Consider the following 22,789-nt stretch of genomic DNA (forward strand, 5'->3'; position numbering starts at 1 on the left):
AATTCCCCAAATGACTGATGTTCTTAGGTCCAGCCGCAGTTTTTCATTGTTCTCAAAGCACCTGGTATAACCTGCTTGCTTTCAATTCTTCTGAGAGCCTGAGGATTTGAAATGAAAAGAGAAAATAGAATCCCCTAAGTCCACGGGCAAGGCAATATGCTCTCATAAAGAAAACACGGAACATTTCCGAACATGTGGCCTGCTTAGCTGCCCTCGTCAGGGTCAGATTTATGTGTTTGCTCTGGAATCAAGATTTTTGTACACCAGGCACAATACCTTGGGGTATTTACAGTGTGAGTTATTTTGCTAAAGCAAACAGCTGCACTGAGGCTCAGTAAAGCCCCCTGTCCCCAGACATAGGAGCCAGAACCTTCTCGGGTTAGCAGGTGTGTGTCCTAACTAGGAGGAGGTGAACTTTCTTTGGGCCTGACTCCCTGAATGTCTGAACCTTTTCCCTTTTTCCAGGATGCGATCTGATGACTTCTGAAAGCGTTTGAAAAGGAGATTCTTTGCTTATTTTCCCCTTGATAAGAACAACTAAAAAGGGTACAGTTATTACAATCTGAGGGGAAGGGCTGGGTTGCTTTAAGAGGAAGCTGTAGATAAAGTCTGTGCTGTGACAATGGCACTTTATCATCTTCTTTTTCTGTTTTTTAGATCCCCTCCCTCTTTTCTGGCAGGAGAGGGTGGAGGCCACGGTCATGAGCAGGAATTTAAAAGGGAAACAAAAGGCAAAAAACAGGAGACTGCTTTTACCCCATGGAATCTCAATGGTCATTTTTGCTTGTGAGAGATTCCTTGCTGGCTTCCTTCAGTGGGAAGGACAAAATCACCCGCATATCTACAGACGGGACTTTAAAAAACAAAGGTGGAATAAGAGGATGGAGTGATGTATTTATTTATTCATCCAACAAATATATAGTAAATGCCCACTGGTTTTGGGGCCGAGGTTACTGTGGTAATGGGGTTGGACATCATCCCTGCAAGAGACCAAAGATACCTCCCCCACTAGCTAACTGCAGAATTTCCACAATTTCAACCATTTCTTACCCTGGTCTGCCCTCCTGCCTTATTCTTCAAAGCTAGCAGTGTAGTATCTTCAAATCATTCTCTGCTTTTAAAAACTTTTATTTTTTGTAGCGATGGGGTCTCACTATGTTGCCCAGGCTGGTCTCAAACTCCAGGCCTCAAGCAATCCTCCCACCTCATCCTCCCCAAAAAGCTGGGATTAGCAGCATGAGCTACCTGCACCAGCCTCCTACATCCCTCTAATAAGGACTCTCGTGATGACATTAGGTCCATCCACATAATCTGGGACAATCTCCTCATCTCAAGATTCCTGATAATATTTGTGAAATCTCTTTTACCATTTAAGATAACATATTCACAGGTTCTGGGAAAATGACATATGCATCTTGGAAGCCACTCCTCTGGTCACCAAAATTCCGTTTGGAGACATTTACCAAGTGGATCCTTAAAAGATAAACAAAACAGGCCGGGTGCAGTGGCTTATGCCTGTAATCCCAGCACTTTGGGAGGCTCAGGAGGGTGGAAAGCTTGAGGTCAGGAGTTCGAGACCAGCCTGACCAACATGGCAAAACACTGTCTCTACTAAAAATACAAAAATTAGCCAGATGTGGTGATGTGTGCCTATAAACTCAGCTACTCAGCAGGCTGAGGCACGAGAATCGCTTGAACCCAGGAGGTGAGGCTGCAGTGAGCCGAAATCACACCCTGCACTCTAGCCTGGGTGACAGAGAGAGACTCTGTTTCAAAAAAAAAAAAAAAAGCCAACAAAACATGACTATTAAAATTTATAAGAGTATATATTAAGTTGAATGCAGATATATCTTTTTTACTCGTTTCATCAACAAATATTACTAAATATCTATATGCAAAGCTTTGCCCTATCTTTCCACTGTCAGCTTAAGAAGACCTCTTCCTTGATGTTATTTTCTCTACGTTCCTCACGAGGATTGATTCCCCCTTTTCAGCATCTATATAGAGCCTGGCCCGGAGCTGAAACTCCATAACTGTTGACTGACATTATTTCAATGACATTTCCATGTTTTTTCTCTCTACCAGCCTCTAAGCCACCATTCCTTAAAGCATGTTTCACAAAACACTTGTCTCATGAGATTATGTCACATACAAACAGTTCTATGGTCAAAACATTTCAGGAAACGCTATATATTTTACTCTCTCTATTGGAGATTCACAGTAGTGTGCATTAGCTTATTAAAGACTCTGACAAGTCCTGCGTGTGGCACGGGGTAGGAGTGGGGAGAGGTAATTTAACATGGCATTTTCCAGATTTACTTGCCAGTGGAATTCCTTTTCCTATAAAATCAATTAACATCACGTTGTGAAAAATATTGCTCTAGGGTCCTTGGGGCAAGAACCAAATTGTGTCCTTTTTCGTATCTTTTGTGGCTGGCATGTCCCTGGGATACTGTAGATGCTTAATAAATACACGTTGAAAGAATGCATTAAACAAGAGGAAAACCAAGTTGATAAGACAAGGTCACTTCCCTCAAGTTGCCAAAAATGAGTAAGACATATGTGTAAATAATTATTTATACTACTAGATTAATTAAAAAGTGATCTAAGCTAGGATTGTTAATAAGGAGAAAATCAAATCCAAATGCTGAAAACCAACCTAAGAGTTAAACAGAACTAGGCCAGGTTACTCAAGCCACCCTTTGAACTTTGTGGACTGCACTCTTTCAGAAAGGAACAAAGAAAATTAGATTTGTGTAGCACAGAGCAGAACAGAAAGGAATAGCTGTCTTCAGATAAAAAATGAAAATTGTTATAGAAAAGATTAAGCTCGGATTAAAACTCTAAGTCAGGTCTCTATTGCACCCCGAGTGATGGCTGAGAACCCAGTACTCATGTCCAATTGTGTCTGTGAACCGCAAGCAGTCAGTTTGAGGGAATGAACCCATAGCTGGCTGCCAAAGGTTGGGCATGAATTTTCCAATCCAAGCCACCATTATTGATCAGAAATGAAGGTTCTCTTGACACAGGAAGCAGGAATGGCCTCGCTCTGAGATGGCGCCAAAGGCCAGGGCAATCATGGATGAACCAGCCGTTCCAGCAGCTGCTCCACGCTTTGCTGGGTTCCCCTGCTGGTTGAATCTAAGAGCTAATTCATCCCAGGTCATGAAGTGGCAGCAGGCAATCTTTCCTATGTGTTCTGCCAAAGTCACTAGTTCAAGCAAGAAGAGAAAAAAGCTGGTATAGCTCCCTAGAAGAGGCAAAAGATTTGGGGGCCACCAGAAAGATCTGGATTTGAATACTGGGTTTGTCACCATGACTGTATGCAAGTTACTTAACTTCTATGAGCCCATGCCTTCAGTTAAGAAATTTGAATATACCTCTGCGTAGGGTTGTTGTAAGTCCTAGAAGTAAAGTTTACAAAGTGTATGTAGTAGTTATTCAATAAACAATAGTAGAATAGCATTTATAATTAACAATGCTTATTAGTAATATAAAATAATATATGATGTTAACATAAAATGTTAAAATATGAATAAAGGATACATTTATAATAAATATTTTATCAATAAAAAAGGCAGGATAAAATTTGAGTAACTAATTTTGTTTTCTTATACCTCTTTCAGGATTTCTTTTTATTTTATAACTTTGCTCAGTGTTTGGGAAGTTGTTCATTCTGGGCTTATTGCCTCAGGGAATAGATGAACTAGCAGGAAAGCAAAGAAGAAACAACCTCTTCTGGACTTTGAGTTTCAAAAGTCAGACAATGAAGGAATAAAAAGGAAGACTCATGATATCGACTTGGACTGCCCAACATGGTAGCCACCAGCTAGCTATGGCTATTGAGTGCCTGAAATGTGGCTAGTCTGTGTGCTATGGGTATAAAACACATACCAGATTTCAAAGACTTAGCGCAAAAGAGAATGTAAAGCACTTAATTACTGGTATAGCTGAATGTTCGTGTCCTCCCCAAAATTCACTTGTTGAAACCTAACCCCCAGTGTGATGGTATTAGGAGGTGGGCCTTTGGGAGGTGATTAGGTCATCAGGATGGAGCCCTCAATATGGGATTAGTATCTTTGTTAAAGAAATTCCAGAGAGTTTCTGTGCCCTTCTACCACTTATGAACCAAGAATCTGTCCTTCACCAGATACTCCTGCCAGTGCCTTGATCTTACACTTCCAGCCTACGGAACTATCAGAAATAAATTTTTGTGATTCAGAAGCCACCTGCGTTATGCCATTTAGTTATAGGAGCCTGAATGAGCTAAGACAATTATTAATTTTTAAAACTGATTACACATTGAAATGAAAATATTTTATTAAGTAAAATGTATTATTACAATTAATTTTATATGCTTTCTTTCTTCTAAATGTAGCTACAGAGAATAACCATATGTAGTTTACGACTATAGCCACATTGTATCTCTTTGGAACATCACTGGCCAAGACAATGAAGGAACAGAAAAGAGTTATGGTATAGACAATTAATCTAGTCGAAAACATACTCAGTCTGAGCAAGGTTTCTTGCTCCTAAAATTAGAAAAGAACTACCGGACTGGGTGAGGAGGGTCAAAGGCATGACATGAGAGCTAAGATGTAGGTTCATTCTTGTGACCTGCATGACCCCTAACTCTCTAGCCTTAGCCCTGGAGAGGAGATGGTACTTTCCCCAGATAAGGTTTTGGGATCACAGGCAAAGGTACTTGTGCTTCCTTTGCCAGGCAGAGTTCTGATGTGGCAGCAAGATTCCAGAAGAGAGGGCTGTATGGTCATCCGAGAAAACCAGGCCTGAACAACCTCATTACATTTCCCACGCTCCAGGAGAAGAATTCCTACACATCCCCAGAGTGGCACAGACATAGTAGAGCACCCACTAGATTTAAAGAAGCTTTGGCCGGGCATGGTGGCTCATGCCCGTAATCCCAGCACTTTGGGAGGCCGAGGCGGGCGGATCACCTGAGGTCAGGAGTTTGAGACCAGCCCGACCAACATGGAGAAGTCCCGTCTGTACTAAAAATACAGAATTAGCTGGGCATGGTGGCACATGCCTGTAATCCTAGCTACTCGGGAGGCTGAGGCAGGAGAATCAATGGAACCTGGGAGGTGGAGGTTGTGGTGAGCCAAGAAGCTTCGCAGATAGGATCAGGGGCTGACTCAGCAGGAACCTGAACAGACTGACAACCTAAGAAGATAAAGGATGATGGGAGTCTCTGTGCAAATTGCCTTAGGTCAAATTCCCTAGAAACAGAGCCCAAGATGGGGATTCTTGTGAAAGTGATTGCTTGAGGTAGTGTTCACAGGAGAAACCTGAAAGCAAGAGAGGAAAGCAAACAGAATAGGGCAGGGGAAGAAATTAGGCAGAGACATGGCTTCAGGAGTAAAGCAGCCTCTGCCTGATCCCATGGAGAGCCCTGCAGTGTGAAGTTGCATCACAGAATTTGTTCCATCTTGAGGCACGAAGGCCGAGCTTTTATGCTGCTCCATCAATCATTAGTTACAGAGGGACCTGAAGGGGCCTTTTTCATCATCTTCCAGGCATTTCTAAGAGAAGTGGCTCCACTCTGGAGGACAGTACTCCTGAAAAGGGTGCAAACCTTCAGCAGCCAGGGAATAAGAGCAGGAGTCTGGGAAAGAGGACTGTGCTGAGCGCCCACAGCATCTGCCACATGGAGAGGAGTCAGCAGGAGAGCACATGAACCCCCTTCCATTGCCTTGGCACGACAGAAGTCTCATCCTTGTCACTGAGCAACAACTCTCAGGAAAGAGGGAAGATCTTAAGTCGGTAGAAATTAATTTTTTCCCATCTTTGTTGATAGGAGACTTGATATAGTAATTAAGGCAAAGAATTGAAAAATAAAATTTTATTTCTTACATACCTGAATTATAGATTGAGATTCACTCTTTATTATACAGCAAGCTAAATAAAGGTGGGTACAAGATGTATATGAGAAGAAAAATAATGTCCAATGGCAAATATATATGATTTTCTTAAAAAGTAAAAACACACTGGGCACAGTGGCTCATGCCTGTAATCCCAGTGCGTTCGGAGGCTGAGGAGGAAGGATGGCTTGAGGCTAGGAGTTCGAGACCAGCCTGGGCAACACAGTGAGATCCCGTCTCTAAAAAAAAAAAAATTGTAAAAATTGGCCAGTTGTGGTGGCATGTGCGTGTAGTCCCAGCTACTTGGGAGGCTGAGGCAGGAGGATTGCTTGAGCCCAGGAGTTCAAGGTTGCAGTGAACTATGATCACACCACGGCACTCTAGCCTGGGTGACAGACAGAGACCCTGTCTCAAAAAAAAAAAAAAAAAAATTAAAAAAAAGTGAAAACAAAAAGAACAAGATTTATAAATTTTGTCCAGTATGGGCTATTGGTAATTCTGGTGAGAAATATTTACGCATTCCAGTGGTTACATGATGCAATGTCCAGGTGGATGTTAAATGGACTGTGACGAACCTGGAATGATGGTACTGACACTATAAATATCTCATTAACAGATTGCCTCAACCTATAAAAAAGAAAGCTTTTACTGACTTATTCATGTGGTCACTATATTTGCTAGAGAATTTTACACACATTTAGATGTGTTTAATTCAAGGGAAAAGCAATCATCTGGACTAGAGGAAGTTGTCAATAGCTCAGGGGACTAAAATTTTTCATGTGTGTCATTTAACACGGGTCCATGTAACAGGTTTTTCCTGTCTGTATTTGTTTGACAGATTAATTAAATAAATTCCAGTTTACATTTTTTATCCTATTCCAATTTAGAAACCATCAGCTAAGACTGAGAAAAATTAAAAAAAATCAAAAACAATGAAAGGCCAAACTCCTAAGTGTATGCAAAAAAAATACAAATTTGGTGGGATGCGGTGGCTCATGCCTGTAATCCCAGCACTTTGGAAGGCCGAGGCGGGCAGATCACAAGGTCAGGAGTTTGAGACCAGCCTGGTTAACACGGTAAAACCCAGACCTTCCAGTACTATGTTGAATAGGAGTGGTGAGAGAGGGCATCCCTGTCTTGGGCCAGTTTTGAAAGGGAATGCTTCCAGTTTTTGCCCATTCAGTATGATATTGGCTGTGGGTTTGTCATAAATAGCTCTTATTATTTTGAGATATGTCCCATCAATACCTAATTTATTGAGAGTTTTTAGCATGAAGGGTTGTTGAATTTTGTCAAAGGCCTTTTCTGCATCTATTGAGATAATCATGGGGTTTTTGTCTTTGGTTCTGTTTATATGCTGGATTACATTTATTGATTTGCGTATGTTGAACCAGCCTTGCATCCTAGGTATGAAGCCCACTTGATCGTGGTGTATAAGCTTTTTCATGTGCTGCTGGATTCGGTTTGCCAGTATTTTATTGAGGATTTTTGCATCAATGTTCATCAAAGAGCTTCTGCACAGCAAAGGAAACTACCATCAGAGTGAACATGCAACCTACAGAATGGGAGAAAATTTTTGCAACCTACTCATCTGACAAAGGGCTAATATCCAGAATCTACAATGAACTCAAACAAATTTACAAGAAAAAAACAAACAACCCCATCAAAAAGTGGGCAAAGGACATGAACAGACACTTCTAAGACATTTATGCAGCCAAAAAACACATGCAAAAATGCTCATCATCACTGGCCATCAGAGAAATGCAAATCAAAACCACAGTGAGATACCATCTCACACCAGTTAGAATGGCCATCATTAAAAAGTCAGGAAACAACAGGTGCTGGAGAGGATGTGGAGAAATAGGAACACTTTTACACTGTTGGTGGGACTGTAAACTAGTTCAACCATTGTGGAAGTCAGTGTGGCGATTCCTCAGGGATCTAGAACTAGAAATACCATTTGACCCAGCCATCCCATTACTGGGTATATACCCAAAGGACTATAAATCATGCTGCTATAAAGACACATGCACACGTATGTTTATTGAGGCACTATTCACAATAGCAAAGAGTTGGAACCAACCCAAATGTCCAACAACGATAGACTGGATTAAGAAAATGTGGCACATATACACCATGGAATACTATGCAGCCATAACAAAGGATGAGTTCATGTCCTTTGTAGGGACATGGATGAAACTGGAAAACATCATTCTCAGTGAACTATCGCAAGGACAAAAAACCAAACACCGCATGTTCTCACTCACAGGTGGGAATTGAACAATGAGAACTCATGGACACAGGAAGGGGAACATCACACTCCGGGGACTGTTGTGGGGTGTGGGGGGTGGGGAGGGACAGCATTAGGAGATATACCTAATGCTAAATGACGAGTTAATGGGTGCAGCACACCAACATGGCACGTGGATACATATGTAACAAACTTGCACATTGTGCACATGTACCCTAAAACCTAAAGTATAATAATAAAAACAAACAAACAAAAAAAAACCATGGTAAAACCCAGCCTCCACTAAAAAAATACAAAAATTAGCCAGGCATGGTGGCGTGTGCCTGTAATCCCAGCTACTCAGGAGGCTGAGGTAGGAGAATTGCTCGAATCCGGGAGGTGGAGGTTGCAGTGAGCTGAGATCACGCCACTGCACTTCAGCCTGGGCAACAGGGCAAGACTCCATCTCAAAACAAACAAACAAACAAACAAATTTGCCAAATGTCTGCCAGCACCAAGGGTACTGGTAAGTTCTTTCCATTTCCCTTCCAAATGCTCCTGCTCATTACACTACTTTTCCCTTAATTTGATTTAGAACTCATATGCAGTCTGTACTATGATGTTCTGAACTACTTGCTGCACAATTTATCTTATTCTATCAGGCCACTTGCTTACTTAACTCAGTGAATATTTCTTGGGTACCTACCACATGCCAGGTGCTGTGCTAGGCAGCAACGATCCAATGGTGTACAAAACAGATCCTGCTCCTGTCTTCATGAAACTTATAACAGGTACATGGTGATCAACTGGGCTAACAGAAAACATCAAATCTATATATTTAACCTGGTTTCTTTCTTTCTGTGTGTGTGTGTGTGTGTGTGTGTGTGTGTCTACGTGTGGTTTGAGACAGCTCTCTCTGTTGTGCGGGCTGGAGTAGAGTGGCATGGCCATGGCCCACTGCAGCCTCAACTTCTTGGACTCAAGCAATCCTCTCACCTCAGCCCCCTGAGTAGTTGGGACTACAGGTGCGCACCACCATGCCTGGTAATTTAAAAAAAATTTTTTTTTCTTTTTGTAGAGACAGAGTCTCACTATGTTGCCCAGGTTGGTCTTGAACTCCTGGGTTCAAGTGATGCTTCTGCCTCAGCCTCCCAAAGTGTGGGATTACAGGCATAGGCCATCATGCCTGGCCTCTGGTGGTTTTTGTTCAAAGTAATATTTGTAGCTAGTCATAGAAACATTGACTAATATCTACTGTTCATCAAGGGAAGGTACTTAGGGCCTTAAAGATGTCCTCACCATTTCATCCTCATAATAACCTACTTACTCCCAGTATACAGAGGAGGGAATTTGACTCCAAGCCCACACAGCAGACCAGGCCCTAACTATTTTTTTTTTTTTGCTTCTCCCCTTGAAATTATTTAGTGCCTTGTGCGTATTGTCACATCAGTCCTATTCCTTCTCGTTTAAAATCTGCTCTGTTTCTTGGTGGTAATTTTCACTGTCTGCTCTGACATCCCCTTGATCTTGATGTCACATTGGAAGGGAACTGGAAAATCAGTGCCTGCAAGGAAATATGATGGTACCAAACAGAGAGAGTGTCGAGTCTGTCAATGAAAATCTTTCAGAACTAAAAGTCTGCATCTCTGACAAAGGGCTTTCAGGTGCTGCAGCAAAGATGGGTTTTCCATAGGTAAACTTGCTCCTTCTTCCTTAGCAATGGAACACTCATTCTTTAGCTGAGATCATGACCCTCATGGCTGACATCTCCTAGTTTCCTTTGCAGCTAAGGTGACCATGTGATTGAGGTTTGGCTAATGGTATGCAAGAAGAGCGGTCTCTGCAACCGCCAGGAACGGTGCCCTGAAAGAAAGGTGATGTGTCTTTTTATAGCTGTTCCTTTTGGCTCGAACACAGACATGAAGGCTGGGGCTCAAACAGCCGGATTGGAAGTAGTGTGTTGATGATAGTAGAGCAGGAACTTGGAAGGAGATTGTATCTGATGATCAGGGAGCACCTTACCGGCCCTGGACTGCTTACCTTTGGACTTTGTGTAAGAGAGAACTCAACTTCCATCTAGGTTTTGTGACTTTAGGTTTTGTATTACTAGCAGCCTAATTTAATCCTAATGAAACAGGCACTATAACAGGAAATAAGAATATCGGCCAGTGACTTTCCTGGTATACTTGAGTCAGGGATTTACTGGTTCTCCTTGCTTATGATGCTTATCCATATACTGTCCTTAAGCCAGAATGAAACTTGACAAGGAAACTGGGCTTATGAATGATCAGAATGCATTCTGGCTACTGTATTTCAGGTGGCAAAACCCCTGCTTCAGGAAAATCCTGGGAGAGTCACCTGCCTCTCAGTCTGGCCTTGGTATAACTTTCCCCTTGGGAAGCACATGTCTGTGAAAGCAGCTATTGCCTCTATCAACCCAGCCTCTAGAGTCACTTATGTAGCCCGGAGCAGTTACAAACTACCCTAATTGTCTCATATACAAACTGACTTTGTAAAAAGAAGCCCAGAGAACAGAGAACAAAGAACAGGATCAGAGCTGCAGTTTGAAAATAGTGGTACAGAATGGATTTGGGCCGGGGGTGGAAAATAGGGAGCAGGGAGAAAAATTAGGAAGGCAATGAGATAATCCAGGGGACAAATGTTGAGTGCTGGAGCTAAGGCATTGGGAGTAGACATGTAAAGGAAGCAACAGCTTAATTAGAAGTGTTGTGGGCGTGAGATTACATAGTGATTATTCATAAAGGGAAAAGAGGGCAAAAAAATGAGAGCTAGTAAAAGAGATGGAGAAGGTAAAACTATAGGGGTAAGAGGAAAAGCAAGAGAGTGGGCATCACAGAACAGGGTACGTTTTAAAGGAGGGAGTGGTCAACAGAGTCCAAAGTACTAAAAAGGTCAAGAAGGATAAGGAGAAAATATATCAATTGGCTTCTATTGGTTTTGGCAACATGGTGGTCGTTGGAAACTCCACCCTGAGTGGATCTGCTAAACTAATGTGCATGGAAGCCAGATGGCAGTTGACTGAGGGATTAAGACCTTTCTCCATCCTAGAATAAAGGAAGGAGTAGGATGAGGTGTTGTTTCTTTGGGATTACAGGAACTGCTAACACAGATATCAGGTGAAAGCAATTCTTACAAGAATCTTGGTTTGATATCATAGAATGCTTTCAATTCATACTCATGTTGTCTTTGGCTCACTGGAAACGGTATGAATAAAAAACTTCAGCATTTTGACTGCCCTCAACTTTTTGGATGTTTTGACTACTACCCAGTCAGTTGGGCCAAAATCAACTAAGAAATTATGCACATGGGTGTGATAGTTAAATATAAAATGTTTACTGTCTGTCCCAAGAGATAGTAAGGAAAAGTTCTGTTAATTAGGTCCTGTGTACATTTCCATTATCATGGCTAATTACCTGTTTTATTCAATGATATGCTTTGCTAATTATCACTAGTGCTCTGGTTCTCAGCCCATTTTAAACTTCTTACAATGCTTTCTTTATCTTCTAGGTGTAATTACCAGCCTAGCTTTTGTTTGTATTAAGAAAGCAATAGATACATGGAACACGATGTACAAATTACAGAAGCTACCCCCTGTCTTTGCTCTTTCAATTGAGAAATGTGGTCAGAAACTGGTCACATTTTAGAGTTAGAGGTGAAGTTATTAAGGTTATTTTGTGCAGCAGTTCTCACCCCAGGAGTGGACAGAAGATTTCTTGGTGGAACATGGGAATTTTATTCTATAAGACAGAATCAGATGTTACTATCAAATATATTTCTGTAATACTACTACAGTTTTGATCCTTAAAACTTTTCATGTGTGGCCACTATGACAACAAAATGTCTATAACATTGTGTGTTGCTCAGAAAAAAGTAGACTTTTGATTTCTATCACAAGTTCCAGCTCGTTGAAAGAGTGATTGGTGGTTTATGAGATATTTGAGGCATTATCTGCATTTTACAAGGGGAAAAACTAAAGTCCATCTAGAGGACAAAGGACCTTCACAGAACTGCCAGTTGTGCAAACAGCAAAGTTAGAACTGAAATTCCACCCTTTTCTTTCCACTAACCTGAACCCCACATGGTCCATGCTGGAAAGGGAGGATAGGTGAGGCTCTGGGGTCACACAGACCTTGCTTTGTAGCCTGGCTGTCTCCCCTCCAAATCTCACTTGCCTTATCTGGTGAATGGGAAGGACAGTAGTTGCCACAGTCCTGGGATTGTTTTGCTGATTAAATGAAAAAACGTATGGGCAGTTCTCACCTTGTGCTTGGCACATGGTGATTTCCCAACAAACATCAGCTGCCTTTAACAACACAGACCCACAGATGGCTGTGGCTTTGCTGGGTGCCCCAACTCCAGAAAAAAGTCTAGCATCTCTGTAAATGGAAATGTGATCAGTCTTCACCAGAATGGCATCTATTGGCTCTTTAGACAGCTGATGGTCGGTTTCAATTTAGACCCAGCAATGGCAATATTCAAGCATCAAAACATGTGGGTAAAAACATACTCCTTTTTTGTTGGTTTCCACATATGTGTATCTAAATAACTTAATTGGTTGGCCACCACCATATAGGACCCCATGACTATCTGAGGCCAAATCTACTGAGACCAGAGGGCAGAGCAATAAAGAGTATTGAACTTCCATCATATTTCCTGAATACTCTGTGATCTACTAGAACCTTGGGAAAATTACTTGACTTCTCTGTGCCTTTGCTTCCCCATCTATAAAATGGAGGTAAAAGAGCATAAAATGGAGGTAAAAACAACCTCTTGGGTTGTTGTGAGAATAAGATGATGCACATAAAGCGCATAGCCAAAGACAGCACATCATATGTTCTCAATTATTGAGCCATTAGCGTTGTTTCTGTCTCCTCTGCAACCACCACCATCTCATTGTAGAGCTTGGTTCTAATCAGAACCAGGATATACAAATGTCATATGCAATTTATAGAACGCTATGGGTTTGATATTTGCATTGTTAGTTGTGTGTTTGAATTCTGTCCTCCAGAGATGGTCTTACAAATTTTATTTATCCAAAAAATATGCAGTGATGATGTTTATTGAGCCTTTGAAATCTACTTTAAATGCTGCTATATACTATATACAGCAGTCCTAAACTTCCAAAAGTAAAATACATCTTTTCGACAATAGGCAATGCTTTATGATTGGTATCAAAACCACAGACACGTAAGATTTATTTATTGTTACATGACTTTGATAGACATTACCTCATATAACCCTCAGAAGGCTTTATGAGGGACTGTCATAGTCATTAGGGCTGTTCACACAATTTTCTGCCTCTTTCAAGCGTGGTAGTGAGGTAGGAGGTGGGACTTGACTTTAGAGGCGGAGCTTAGCCACTGGACCAAACTGAGGACTAGCTAAAACAGGGACAGAGCAGAAGCAGCTTTCCATAATACATGCCCACCAGTGTGCCATGTCAGTTACCACTGCCATGGCAACACCAAAATTTACCACCCCTTTCCATGAAATTTCTGCATAACCTGTCCCTTAATATGCAGGTAATTAAAAGTGGGCATAAGTATCACTTCAGAACTGTCTTTGAGCTGCTACTCTGGACACACTGCCTATGGGGTAGCCATGCTCTGCACGGAGCAGTACCTTTGCTGCTGCTGTACACTGCTGCTTCAATAAAAGTTGCTGTCTAACACCACTGGCTCACCCTTGAATTCTTTCCTGGGAAAAGCCAAGAACCCTCCCAGGCTAAGTCCTAATTTTGGGGCTCGACTGCCCTGCATCAGTAGCACTTCACTTTTGTATTTCTTTGAAGTTAGGTGGGGACATGTGACTTACTTGGCCAATGAGATAAGAGTGTTAGTAATGTGGGTCACTTCCAGGGGAAGCACTGAATTGCCAGTGTGAGACAATGCAATGCTCTCTAGTCCTCTTCTACAGCGACTACAGAAGCACAGAGATTGAACTTCTGTTGGGCAGGGGCCATGAGTGATGATAACAAGGAACACAGCCTATTACTGATGTGTGAGGGGCATGAAGTGTGGGTGAGAAATAAACTTTTTTGTGTGCTAAGTCACTGATTTTGTGAGGTTATTATGGAAATAACAGCCTATCTTGACAAGTATAAGGAGAGACTATTATTATTCCCATGTTACAGAGGACGAATGGGAGGCACAGAGCAGTTAAAAAATTTATCCAAGGTCATATGGGCAGGAAGGTGGAATCAACATTCAAACCTAGATTTTTCTCACTATTAAATGATGCCTTTAACAACTATGCTATTCTTCACTGCCTTCCAGTTAGTTGTGGGAATTTATAGTTTCAATGGAAAATGTTTGTACTCGTCATTTTTATTTTTATTTTTTTTGAGATGGAGTCTTGCTCTGTTGTCCAGGCTGGAGTGCGGTGGCGCGATCTTGGCTCACCACAACCTCCACCTCCCGGGTTCAAGCGATTCTCCTGCCTCAGCCTCCCGAGTAGCTGGGATTACAGGCGTGCACCACCATGCCTATCTAATTTTTGTATTTTTAGGAGAGACAGGGTTTCACTATGTTGGCCAGGCTGGTCTTGAACTCCTGACCTCATGATCCGCCCACCTCAGGCTTCCAAAGTGCTGGGATTACAGGCATGAGCCACCACGCCCGGCCTGTACTTGTCATTTTTAAAGCTGTCTTCTTGAAAAATTCTTATCTTCTCTATGAAGGAATCATTGTGCAAAGTGATTTGATAGGTTTCCAAAACACCAATGACTGTTTTGGGGCAGGGCTCCCCACAGCCAGTGCCTATGGTTCTGCAGGCCTCTTTTCAGTAAGAGACCAGCCTTCCCAGTTTCCTAGATTTTTCTGTCCCTTTTTGATTGGTAAGATCCAGTGTCTGGTCTTGGGACCCAGGTCTGAACCGTGCGCCTACACCTTCTCAGATTCCCATGTCCTTAGCTCAAGGACTTACCACTCTGCCTTTAAATAGTCTCTTCATTTCTGACTTTATCAAGCCCCAAATGAAAGACCTTTTTATTCACTATAGTTGATTCCTAGATACTACACATGCTACAGAAAATAGAAATACTGTGTAAAATGTAACTAAAATAGCAAAGGACATGACTGTTCATAAAATAAATAGGATTTAAATGGTTTAAGATATCAAAAACTACAGTGAAAATAGGAAATTATGAAAAAAGAAACTGTAGGCTTAAAAAACATGGAAATAAGTCTTTTATCAATGAAAATTATCATTACATTAAAAATGCAATGAATAGATTAAATAGCAGGCAGGATATAATTGAGGAAAAAATCAGTAAACTGTAAAGTAGATTTAAGAGCATTAACCAGAAAAGGAGTTAAGAAATATACAGGAAAAAATGATAAGTTCTCATTTTATGTTGTTAGAAGGATAGATTAGAAAGAATGATGGGAATGGCCAGGTGTGGTGGCTCACACCTGTAATCCTAGCACTTTGGGAGGCTGAGGTGGGCAGATCACTTGAGGTCAGGAGTTCGAGACCTGCCTGCCTATATGGTGAAACCTCATTTCTACTAAAAATACAAAAAATTAGCTGGATATGGTGGCACACGACTGTAGTCCCAGCTACTTTGGGGACTGAGGCAGGGGAATAGCTTGAACCTGGGAGCGAGGCGGAGGTTGTAGTGAGCAGACATCGTGCCACTGCACTCCAGCCTGGGTGACAGACTGCGACTCTATCTCAAAAAAAATTTAAAAAAAAGAAAGAAAAATGGAAGGGAGTGGGTAAGTTGAAGAGATTATATCTGAGAATGTATCAGAAATTATAGAAGATAGAAGTATTTTTTATTTTATTTTTATTTTAAACAGGATTCCTTGGCCAGATTTATGTTTGAAAATAAGACACTGGTGCCCAAATAGTAAAACAAATAAGCTGCTCATTTGCAAATTCTGCCTTGATGAGGATTATTTTTATAATTGTGAGTCTACTTTATTGAAGTCCGGTAGGATAATTTGTGAAACAAAATAAAATAGCTGTACTCAGGCATAAAGATTATGAGAACGAGGAAGTCATATATGTAAAGCTATATTGTACATGGAGATCACAAGATGAACTAGTAAAAATGCAGATGGCTATCTCTTATTCCGAAATCACTATATTCGGTCAGTCTGCCCCAGCAATTTGCGCCTTTTCTAAGCACCAGCCCACTTTATTTGATGCAGGATCATCCTTGAACCTCACTGTAAGAAACATGGTTCTAGCCCATGCTTGCATTCAATGTTGTATTGCTTTGAATCTCGTTGCTTAGGTATGAAATTATTGGCTCTGGTGTACAGGGACTGCCCATCCTCTCAAAGCCAAGTCATTTCCTGAGATAGGCTTTAATATAAAAAAAAACTTTGAAGTCCATTGTTGGATAACTTTACCTTTTTAACCAAAGGAGGAAATAAAAATAAACCCCACAGCATTTGAAAAACAGAAGGTAGTTTTAGTAAAACAGTAAAAAGAAATCATGATGACAAACTTACTGATTTGTTCACTTGACTAAAACAAAGGTTTTCATAATCCACTAGCCAATTTAGTGGGGTTTTAGAATTGATTTAGAATTAAATTTAAACTTGACTTCTACCATGTAGACAAAACTCCTCAAGGATGGAGGTAGTCTGGTATAACAGAATGAGCACAGATATTCCTGTCAGAAGACCTGGGTTTGAATATTGGTTCCGTCAATCCAGCCATGTGACATTAACCCCTAGTGATAATGTACACTATCATATCTTGGAGATATTTCCTTTTGTCAGCCGGGACATCGTTCAACCCATCTTCCATGAAATAATTAACTTCCATCAGTACTCATATGCCAACCAATGTGGGATTTCCACCCAGCTGTCACTGACACTCACTAAATAGCCCCTTAGGAAAGGACTGTCACCATTATAATGGTGATAATATATCACTGCTAGCGATAATGTACCTAACTTGCTTAGCCCAGTTATTAGCATTATTTATAATCATTACTATTGTTATTTATCTTCTCTTCCCCTTAATCAATACGATGGAGAAGATGATGTTCTCCCTTAAATTTGTTGTGAGGATTTTAAAATTAGATAATTAATAGGCTACACATTTAGTGCTTATGATGTGCTAGGCATAGTTCTAAGTATCTTACATGCATTAACTCATTTGATCTTCACAACACGTTGTGAGGTTCTCCCCATTTTACAGATGAGGAAGCTGAGGCTCAGAGATGAAAAGCACATTACCCAAGATCACACAGCTATAAGGGGTGAAACTGGAGTATTGTAGGTGAAGAGCTCAGTCTGGTACCTGACACACAGTAGATCTTAATCATTCATGGTGTTGTGTGTAGAGAGAACCTTTCCTAAGGGGCTGTCTTGGGACCGTCAATGACGGCTGGGTGGAAACCACATTGGTAGGCACATTTGTACTGATGGAAGTTAATTCTTTCATGGAAGATGGGTTGAGTGATGTCCTGGCTGACAAAAAATAAAAAAAAATCTCCAAGCTATCAGCTGCAAATGAGGGTGGACATATATTTAAATAGGCGTTGGGCCCAATTCATCCCATGTGGTCCCCAAATTAATAATATCTATACATAATTGTCACACTTAGAAATGTTTCCTTTTAGTCCTGAGAGAATGATTATGCTACAAAGATGCAGTTCTTGAGACTAGGTGGAAAAAAACCCTTCTCTTGTATATAGTTATATTCTGATGGGCCAGCAGTAGATGCAATAAAGGCAGTGATATTTAAGTTGATCAGGGACAGATGTTTAACATATTCTATGTACGAATTGTAGACAAAGTTAACTGCCAAAACAGATTGTTTCTTGAAACATTGGACAGATGGAACCAACAAGATATACTCCTGAGGAGTCTGAACTCTTCAAAGTGACCCTAATTTAAAAATAATAATAATTAGTCTTGATCAAAGCACTTCAGTGATGTTCAATTCTTTTGTCTCTGTACTTTGTTCACTTTGTCATCGCTACAAAGGTATTTGGGATGTAAAATTTCTTTCTCTCTCTCTGTATGTGTATGTGTCACACATGTGTGAGTATTCCTGGTTTCAAAAACATACTTTGCTTTATTTTCTATCATTCACTGTGGGAAATAGTGTGCTGTGCACATTGTTGGCTCTCGCCCCAGCATCTGCTCCCCTCCCCTCTTTCCAACAGCCCTTCCTTTCCATTTGGGGATCTGTGGTTGAGGGAGGCTGATTCCATGCCCAGCTCCATATCTTGTCACTACTGTGATCCAAGGCCTCCTCTTGCTCCCTTTCCTATTGAGAATGAAATGGCAAAGTTTCCAGTGGGCTGTGAGGCCCAGCACCATCTGGTCCTATGCTGCCCTGACCTTGTCTCCTACAGCTTTCCCTACCCTCTCACTCTGCTCCTTTAAACTGATGACCCCCTTGCTGTTTCTCAAATATGCCAGGCAGGCTCCCATCTCTTCCCTTCTCTAGATCTTTTAGGGTAGGGGGTCCCCAAACTCCAGGGCCACTGATCAATATAGGTCTGGCACATGCGAGGGATCTAGGTTGCACATACCTTGTGAGAATCTAATGCCTGATGATCTGTCATTGTCTTCCATCGCGGCCAGATGGGACCCTCTAGATGCAGGAAAACTAGCTCAGGGTTCCCACTGATTCTACATTACGGTGAGTTGTATGTATAAATATACAATTATTTCATTATATATTACAATGTAATAATAATAGAAATAAAGTGCACAATAAATGCAACGCACTTGAATCATCCCAAAACGATCCCTCACCCCTGGTCTGTGGAAAAATTGTCTTCCATGAAACCAGTCCCTGGTGCCAATAAGGTTGGGGACAGCAGAGTTAGGGAACATTTCACTGAATCAAACAAGTGAAGACCTTGATTGAATTGAACAGTTTTGTCCAAATCCCTCATTTTCACATCACAGAAAAAACATTCCAGTAAAACCAGATTAATTTTAAGCATTCATCATTTAATGTTTCAAGAGGAGTTTGCACCAACATTCTGCCCTGACAAGAATTTTAGAAGATGTGTATGAAGTCTTTCTTCTTGTGTTCCTATAGAACAATGTGCAATTCAGCCGTGGGGTGAAGGCTTTGTTGAAAGGAACTGAGAGAGTTATTTACTGGGAGGGATTTCAGTCTTGTTGCATTTACATAGCATTGGCTATTCTGCTGATAATCACTTAATGAAAACTTAAAAATAAAAACATCTGGAAAGTGTGCCAACCAATGCCTGCTTTACCAGTTTCACTTTCTGGCTTGCCTCAAGTAATTGTAATAAAGTATGTTAACTCAACCAGGGTCTTGAAAGAATTCATGTTCTATAATCTGCCCCTGTCCACTGCTACAAGAGTTTTGGGAATAGGCCCATGAATTTAATAAAATACTTAAAATAATACTGCAGGAGACTTAAATCTTGATAATTATGCAAAGAGTTGTTCTTCAGATATATTACATGCTTCTAAAAGGATGCATTTTGCCTAGGTTTCTGATGGTTGTACTTTAAAAGAGCTGTGGTTAGCAGGATCAAATTTAAACAGTTTCGATTCACAGATGACCCAAAATGAAATTCATGCAACTAACAGTTGGAAGGGATGGTGCTACCACTCTCTTGAGTTTGCCTTATAATGACTCTGTTTAATTTCCTGTTTTAAAGAAAGAACTTGAATGGAATTTCTTCTTAAGGGATTGTTTGGTTTAAACCTGATCCTCTCGAATGCTTTCCTAAATCCCTCCTTTGAGGATTTGGACTCTGGACTCACCTGAAGGTATCATTTCAGTTCTTGGATGAGAGACATACTCTTCATCATTCCAAAGCAATCCGAGAAAGTTCTTCTCAGCCACAAATGGCACCAGCACGTGTACAAAGCACACTTTGTTCTGTGGAAAATGAAATTGTATTCTTAACAGTGCATCCCTGGGCTGAAATAGGAAGACCCTTCACCTGGACATTAATGCAAGTCAGAATCATTAATGTTCATAACAGTCCACACTGCTGTTTATGCATTTGATGTTCAATGTATCTGGGTCTTGTTTCATTCAATAACATAATACCTGCTTTCATTAGCAACTCCAGTTTGGACTTCTTGCTATTCAAATCGGCTAGGAAAGTGTGTATTCAAACCAGAGAGTCTAAACTCAAGGACCTCATACTTCTTTTGCCATGGCAGTTTGTGGAGCAAAAGACCTCCCAGCCTATCCACCCAAGTTCTCTCCACTTTCCAGTGGAAAAATAATTCAGTGATAACAATAAAGATTCAGTGTCCAAGCAAATTCTTCTGGGATTATGTGTACATCTGTTTTAGCAATACAGGTAAGGATGACCCATTTCGAGTCACAACACGTGAGACATGCGCAAGTTTAGTTATTGGAAAGTTATAGGCTAGACATACTGCTCATATGAATAGGAATTTCTTAACTGTGAAGTTAAGCAAACAATCCCAACAAACTTAATAATTGTGAAGCTAAACCAAGATTAATTTCAGGTAAAAACAAAACAGAAAAAAACAAACCACACTAGGAGACACTGAAAATTGCAACCCAGTAAGATAGCAAAGTACGACGTATACCACCCCCAAAAGTGATTCCAATGATCGGTTGAGCCTACATACACAGTAAGAGCTTCACAGCTCTGTGGAAATCTGCCTGGCAGACAGCTTTCTTAGTAGAATTCAGAATTGAGAGCCAAAATAATCTTCTAGTTTCAATTAATGAATATCAAGTTTTAGGAATTCTAAATAACTCACTTAACAGGTTACTATTACGTAGCCCTTAATCATATATAAAAGTTCACACAATTACAAGTCATTCGTGCAGAAGACCTAAAAGAAATAACATGCATTTTAAGAAATCTAATGATTTATTTTTAAATAATTGTAGATTCACATGCAGCTGTAAGTAGTAGTACAGAGAGGTTCAGTGTACCCTGTACCCAATTTCCTTCAATGGTACTCTCTTGAAAATTTTACTATTATATCACAACTATGATATTGATTATGATATCACAACTTGATTGATACAATCAAGGTACAGAACATGTCCACCAACTCAAGAATCCCTTATGCTGTCTTTTTATAGCCATATTCACTTCTCTCTTGTCCCTACCCTCTCCTTATCTACGGGCAACTAGAAATCTGATTTTCATTTTTATAATATTCTCATCTCAAGAATATTAAATAAATGGAATGATACAGTATGCAACCTTTTGGAAAAGTGCCAGATTGTTTTCCAGAGTGACAGTACCATTTTACATTCCTACCAGTAATATATACATCTTTTTCTGTCTTTTGCCCATTTTCTAATTCGCTTGTTTGCTTTTTCTATTTGGGTTTTGATAATTCTTTTATAGTCTAGATACTAGACCTTTGTTAGACAGGTGTTTTGCAAATATTTTCCCTCAGTCTATTGCATATCTTTTACAGGTATTTTGTGGAGTACAAGTTTTTAATTTTGGTGAAGTCCAATTTATCCTTTTTTTAAAATTCATGGATCATAATTTTGGAGTCAAGTTTAAGAATTCTTTGTCTCGCCCTAGATCCCAAAGATTTTCTCCTCTTTTTGAAGTATTTATAGCTTAACATTTAAGTCTGTGATCCATTTCAAGTTAGTTTTTGTAGAAGGTACAGAGTTTAGGTTGAAGGTCAGTTTTTTTGCCTATGGATGTCCACCTCCCCAAGCACCATTTGTTGAAAACGTCATCTTTTTTTTTTTTTTTTTTGAGACAGGATCTCACTGCGTAGCCTACCTAGGCTGAAGTGCAGTGGTGTGAACATGACTCAATGTAGCCTTGACCTCCTGGACTCAAGTGATCCTTCCACCTCAGCCTCCCAAGTAGCTGGAATCACAGGTGTGTGCCATCATGCCCAGCTAACTTATTTTTATTTTTGTTTTTGTAGAGACGAAATCTCCTTGTGTTGACCAGGCTGGTCTCCAACTCCTGGGCTCAAGTGATCCGCCCACCTTAGCCTCCAAAGTGCTGGGATTATAGGAGTGAGCCACTGTGCCTGGCTCCATCTTTTCTCCATGGAATTGTTTTTATGCCTTTGTCAAAATCAGTTGGGTGTATCTGTGTGGATTTATTTCTGGGTTCAGTATTCTGTCCCATTGATTTATATGTTTATTCCTTAGCGAATACTGCTCAGTATTGATTACTGTAGCTATTTAATAAGTTTTGAACTTGGGCAGATTGATTATTCTTACCTATTCTCTTTCAAAATTAGTTTAGCTATTCTGGTTTCTTTGTTTCTACATACAAATTTTAGAATCATCTTGTCTATATCTATAAAACCTATGCTGAGGTTTTTACTTTTTTGAGACAGGATCTCGCTCTGTTGCCCAGGCTGGAGTTCAGTGGTACAATCATTGGTCATGGCTTACTGCAGCTTTGGCTCCCCAGGCTAAAACGATCCTCCTAACTCAACCTTCTGAGTAGCTAGGACTACAGGCAAGTGCCATTATGCCCTGCTTATTAAAAAATTTTTTTCTTTTTAGAGACAGGTTCTTACCATGCTGCCCAGGCTGGCCTTGAACTCTTGGGCTCAAGCAACCCCCTAGCGTTGGCCTCCCAATGTGTTGGGATTACAGGCATGAGCCACTGTGCCTGGCCTGGGCTGGGATTTTGATAGGAATTGCATTAAACCTGTATAATATTTGGGAAGATATGACATATTTACTATGTTGAGTCTTTCATCCATGA

At 40.6% G+C, this 22,789-nt stretch overlaps 1 long non-coding RNA gene across 1 annotated transcript in view; it reads right to left on the bottom strand.

Moving 5' to 3' along the window:
• Positions 1-19,976, bottom strand: part of LOC131383210 (uncharacterized) — a 117,920-nt gene extending 97,944 nt beyond the window's left edge. Inside the window, exon 1 of the long non-coding RNA XR_009213043.1 lies at positions 19,857-19,976. This is a non-coding gene — a long non-coding RNA (uncharacterized LOC131383210). The remainder of the gene's footprint in view (positions 1-19,856) is intronic.
• Between the last annotated feature and the right edge of the window lie 2,813 nt (positions 19,977-22,789).

This window comes from Hylobates moloch, unplaced genomic scaffold (assembly GCF_009828535.3).
Source record: "Hylobates moloch isolate HMO894 unplaced genomic scaffold, HMol_V3 SCAFFOLD_4, whole genome shotgun sequence".
Classification (NCBI taxonomy): Eukaryota; Metazoa; Chordata; class Mammalia; order Primates; family Hylobatidae; genus Hylobates; species Hylobates moloch.